The 5949-nt window shown below is 38.8% G+C and overlaps 1 pseudogene; it reads left to right on the top strand.

Annotated features, from left to right (window-relative positions):
* Positions 1 to 4225: 4225 nt before the first annotated feature.
* On the top strand, positions 4226 to 5497 carry LOC110287848 (annotated as a pseudogene).
* Positions 5498 to 5949: the final 452 nt, after the last annotated feature.

Genomic DNA, 5949 nt, shown 5'->3' with positions numbered 1-5949 from the left:
GTCTGCTGAGGAAAGCTGCTAACAGGGAGTGGAGCCAGGACAGAAGAAAGAAGTTTGTTGCAGTCAAAAAAAATGCAAAAGGAGTGGAGACATGAAGACTACTTTTACATCAGACATGAAGATGTTTGGAGTTTACCCAGCTGGTTTTCTGTCTTGCCTTCAATATTACCATTAAGTAATTGGATGAATCTCAGAAGAGACTTTAAACTTTGGACTTTTAACATTGTTGAGGCTGTTACAGACTATGGGGACTTTGGAAGCTAGAAATTATTCTATTTATAGGTATGGTCCCTATAGATTCATGTGTTTGAACAAGCCTATGGGGCCAGGGAGTAGAATGTGATGGTTTATATATGCTTGGCCCAGGGAGTGACACTATTAGGAGATGTAGTCTTTTTGGTGTAGGTGTGTTACTGTGAGAATGGGCTATAAGACTGTCATCCAAGGGGCCTGGAAGTCAGTCTTCCACTAGCAGCCTTCAGATGAAGATTCAGAATTCCCAACTTCACCTGAACCATGCCTGTCTGGATGTGGCCATGTTCCGACCTTGATGATAATTGACTGAACCTCTGAACCTGTAAGCCAATCCCAATTAAATGTTGTGCTTATAAGAATTTTCTTGGTCATGGTGTCTGTTCACAGCAGTAAAAACCTAACTAAAACAGACACATTAATATTGTAGGAGAAATTCTCATGTGCTCCATCCCTAGACAACAAACTGCAGGCAACTTTTGATAGCTAGGTGAAGAATGACTAACATTTGTCAGGGAACATTATTGGTTATCTAACATCAAATGATAAGTCCTGAAATTTTATATACTCAAGCCACACTAAGTGAACTCATGAGGATATGTGTATATTAAAGGAAAAGAGGCTGTGAATGTGAAGGTGTTACATGTGAAGTATGGGAGAGAAAAGAGAAAGAGGAATAATGCTAATATATTTTAATTAAATAATTTTGAAAGATAATGTACAATGAAAATAATTTTGCCGAGAAAAATCTTAAGGAAAATAATGTTAAAAGTTATAAAAATTCTAACAGACTAAATACAAGTGTTAGTTCCTTTCCATACCTAAATATTTTCTAGAACTTTTCAACTATGTCAGTTTCATATCCATTCAATTTCCTAGGCAAGAAACAGTAATACATATCACATCATTAATCATAGCCTATAAACTTTGAGCATATATTATTATAAAACAGTAAGATAATATTATATTTGATATAAAGTTAGTAAAAACAGAAATAACCCAATGACTTCTAATATTTGAAAATGTTAGATGCTAGAATGATATTTAGTGGCAGTCTAAAACGACACTGTAACCTTGCCCATACTTAGAGTATTAAATAAATCCTACATGGGCCAGCAAACTATGCTTATAGTACTTATATGCAGGCCTAATGATTTAAATTCATTTGTCAGGTCCCATAATGGTTGTGCAAAGAATTATCTTCCAGAAGATACCTTCTGATTTACCATACCCTTATGGCATGTGTTGCCTGTTCCCTCTGTCTCTTTGTCTCTGTCTCTATTTCTCTGTCTCTCTGTCTCTCTCTCTGTCTCTCTCTCTCTCTCATACACACATAAAGTAAATTACATGAAAGAAACTTTGATAATTACCCTATATGTCCATTTCTTTCATGAATTACCATACAAAAATGCTAAATAAATGTTAGACAAGATAAACCAATTAAAAAAAGTATAAGAAGATGAAATTATGTAACATTTATGCTTTCTCATCTATGGGCTAACAACCTTGTTTAGGCTACTCACTTGGAGACATTCTTGTACAAGTTAAAACTATATATATATATATATATATATATATATATATATAGTCTTTTCAGTTATTATCTGTAAAATAAATGGCCTCAATCTTTAGTTAAGATTTACTCAGCATAAGAAGAAATATTTATATAACTATCATAAAAACATTATCACAACTAATACACAGACCAATGTAAACATTTATGTTATCCATATATATCACTGTTTTTCTTATATATGTATCATGGTGATACCATACTTTTGAAAATATTTATTCTGTATTAAAAGTGACTTAATATACTCATAATTAGGTTGGATTAATGTTCTAGCAGTACCTTATTTGATTATGCCATTTCAGTAATACCACCCATCATTTTTAAGGTGATATTGCTTTTCACATGACTCCCATGTTGAACTCATGTATCAGCTTCCTTGGTATCAACACTTAAAATGTTTAGCCAAATTTTCATTAGATTTTGTATATTGTAAATTTCTTTATGTTTTTATATTTCCTTTTTTTTATTGTGGAAAGTCTGTCCTAATCAATTTATTTAATGATTATTTTTGATTGGATATTTTCTTAATTTCCATTTTAAATGCTTTCCATTTTCCAGGTCTCCCTTTCAGAAATCCCCTATCCCACTCCCCACCCTCCACCCCACCTCTATGAGGATGTTCCCCACCTACTACAGTCATCCTTTTCTGGCATTCCCCTACACTGGGTCATCCAACACAAGGGCCTCTCCTCCCACTGAAAGTCCGACAATGCCATCCTCTGCTAAATGTGTGGCAAGAGTCATGGGTCCCTCCATGTGTATTATTTGGTGGTGGTCCAGTCCCCAGGAGTTTTGGAGGCTCTGGTCTGTTGACACTGTTGCTCCCTCCATGGGGCTGCAAACACCCTCAGCTCCTTCAGTCCCTTCTCTAACTACTCCATCTGAGATCCCTGAGCTCAGTCCAATGATTGGCTGTGAGTTTTCACTTCTTTATGTAAGGCTCTGGCAGAGCCTCTCAGGAGACAGCCATATCAGGTTTCCATCAGCAAACACTGCCCAGCATACACAATAGTGTCTGGGTTTGGTGGCTGTATATGGGATGGATCCCCAGGTGGGGCAGTCTCTAGATGGCCTTTCTTTCATTCTCTGCTCCTCACTTTGTCTCCATATTTCCTCCTGAGTGTATTTTGTTCCCTCTTCTAAGAAGCACTGAAGCATCCACATTTTGGTCTTCCTTCTTCCTGAGCTTCAGGTCTTCCTGGTCTGTTAACTGAATCTTGGTTATTCTGAAATTTTGGGCTAATATCCACTTATCAGTGAGTACATACCATGTTTGTTCCTTTGTAACTGAGTCACCTCACTTGGAATGATATTCTCAATTTCCATTCATTTTCCTGTGAATTTCATGTAGTTGTTTTTAATAGCTGAGTAGTATTCCATTGTGTAAATATACCACATTTTCTGTATCCATTACTCTGTTATATTTCTATTCAAATTCTATACTTTGTACATGATTCTCTTTCATCTGCCTTGCTATATCCCAACTTTTCTGGTAGGCAAACAGTACAACACACTATGTAGCTGCATGTATAAAGCATTTAAAAACTTTTAATGAAAGTATAAATATATCACTTATCTTTCTCTTTCATTCCTCCAACTCCTCACTCTCTCTTAATGAACTCTTTTTCTTTAATACTATTATTATTATTATTATTATTATTATTATACATATACCTGCACATACACACATATGTTATATGCACACACAAATATATCAATACAAACTTCCAAGTCTGGTTTTGTTGCTTATGTCTCAAAGGTTGTCGATAGTTTCAATTGCTGAAGACACTAAAGACTTAGGTCAAAGGGCTCAAATGCTTTGAACTGAATCTAACCTTAAAACTTCCTATAGCTTCATGGTACAAAAAAAAAATACTATGCAATATTTTAAGGAAGAACAACAATAATTTTATTCAGCTTTGATGCCTATTAAGCACAATAATGCCCTCATGACAAAATATCCCTAAGGGTACAATAGCACACATACCTTGGTGATAAACCACAGCACTCTAATTCAACTTAAGATCTTCACAACAGGAGGGAAAGCACACCTAGTAATACAAACACAGCAAATTATCACAGGTTGGTAAGGTCATGAGTCTCAGAGGATAAACTATTACTGCTACTTTAGTAAATCAATTTAAATCCTAATGACATTCTAAATATCTGTCCATATGTCTACAGATAAATGCAGTTTTTACCTCTCATTGTAGGCTTACATTTTTATAAACATACTTTATTTAGGGTTCTTTAATTCTTCAACCTCCCTTCTAGCCCACCAACCAGAGGAATGGAAAAAGATGTTTCTAGGAAAAGGGAGTTATGGACCTGTTTAAAAGGAGTTCTTTGGGAGATCAGGGGGCAGTGCTGCTGCTTAGAGAGGGTGGGAGCCCTTTTGCCATGGCTTTTGGATGGCTCTCCAAACCAAATCAGGATGCCACGGTGTACATGGGAGGTCTAGACTAGAAAGTGAGTGAATATCTGCTGTGGAAGCTCTTTCTCCAGGCAGGGCAAGTGGTAAACAACCTCATTCCAAAGGATAGAGTCACTGGCCAGCACCAAGGCTATGGCTTTGTTGAATTTTAGAGTGAGGAAGATGCTGTCTATACCATTAAGATTATGAACATGATTAAACTCCACGGGAAGCCAATATAGGTGAACAAGGCTTCAGTTTACAACAAAAACCTGGTGTAGGAGCCAACATTTTCATCTGAAATATGGACCCAGAAATTGATGAAAAGCTGCATTTTGATACTTTCATTGCCTTTGGAGTCATCTTGCAGACACCCAAAATTGTGCAGGACTCTAACACAGGCCACTCCACAGATTTTGCCTTCATTAATTCTGCTTTATTTGATGCTTCAGATGTAGCAGTTGAGGCAATGAATGGTCAGTACCTGTGTATCTGCCATATCACTGTGTCTTATGCCTTCAAGAAGGACTCTAAGGGTGAATGCAATGACTCAGAACCTGAACAACTTCTGGCAGTCCATAACCCATGATCTCAGACTGATCACCCCCATCAGATGTTTGCAGATGCACCCCTTCTGCCCTCTTCCCCCAATCCTGTGGTTTCATCCCTAGGTTCTAGGCTTCCAACCAGGCATGCTGCCTCCTGGCTTGTTCCAAATTCCAGTGACACCGCCTGGAACCCCACTTCCTGTGATACCCCCAGCCATGCCCCCACCACCTAGGCCACCTGGGGCTGAAGGACATGGACCATCAGCAGCAGGAACTCGAGGGGCTGTACATCCTTGTCACAGACATTCACATCCGCATCCATTCCCATTAAGTGGGGTGCCACATCCAGAGATGTCCCAGATTTAACTGGCCCATCATGGCCCTCTTAGCCTAGCACATGCATACCCCCATGCTGGGCCTCCAGGCTCGGGGCGGGGGAGCAGCCACCACCCCATCCACCTCCTGGAATGCCTTATCCTGGACTTCCTCCTATGGCATGTCCTTCTGAGGGCCTCCTTTTGAATCACCCATGGGCCCATAAACCCACAAGGTATGCGTGGGTCTCCTTCATTGAGACTCCCTCATGGATACAATGGTGCTTCAAGACCTCCTCCCTATGGCTTCCAGGGGGGTCCCCTCTCTCTACCCAGACCCATTCCATGGCTCCTAGTTCCACCTAGTGGTCCACTTCGGGGCCCACTTTCTCAGTAAATGACCATCCTTGGTCTCCTTATTTTATCCTCTCTTGTATCTTCATTTCTTGGACCAGTCAGAGATGCTGTAGCTTGTCAGGGCTGTACTGACCCCTCTCAGCAACTCTATTCTCATTCAAATGTCATGCTTCCAAAGGTGATTTTTCTTCATTTTTATTTTAAAATGCTGGTCCTATTTTTTTACAAGTGTATAGAAAAATAAAACTATGCTTGAAAAAAATGCAGTTCTTGTTCTTGGGGAGATTCTACTCTTGGTTATCTGGATAATAGTTCAGTCTAATAGCAAATACTAAGCACAAAGCAGAGGCAGTGACATGATCGAGGAGAATCTGAAAGGCTCCACCAAATTGGTATGAATCAGCCAACACACCATGAAAAATTAATTGGTGAGTTCTTTGTACAAAGTTAAGATAAATATCAGTGAAGACCAGCAAGGGAATGTGACCAGTG

The sequence above is a fragment of the Mus caroli genome, unplaced genomic scaffold (genome assembly GCF_900094665.2).
Source record: "Mus caroli unplaced genomic scaffold, CAROLI_EIJ_v1.1 scaffold_18449_1, whole genome shotgun sequence".
In the NCBI taxonomy this organism is placed as follows: domain Eukaryota; kingdom Metazoa; phylum Chordata; class Mammalia; order Rodentia; family Muridae; genus Mus; species Mus caroli.
The sequence above is the reverse complement of the archived record's forward strand: the minus strand, read 5'-3'. Positions and strand labels throughout refer to the sequence as shown.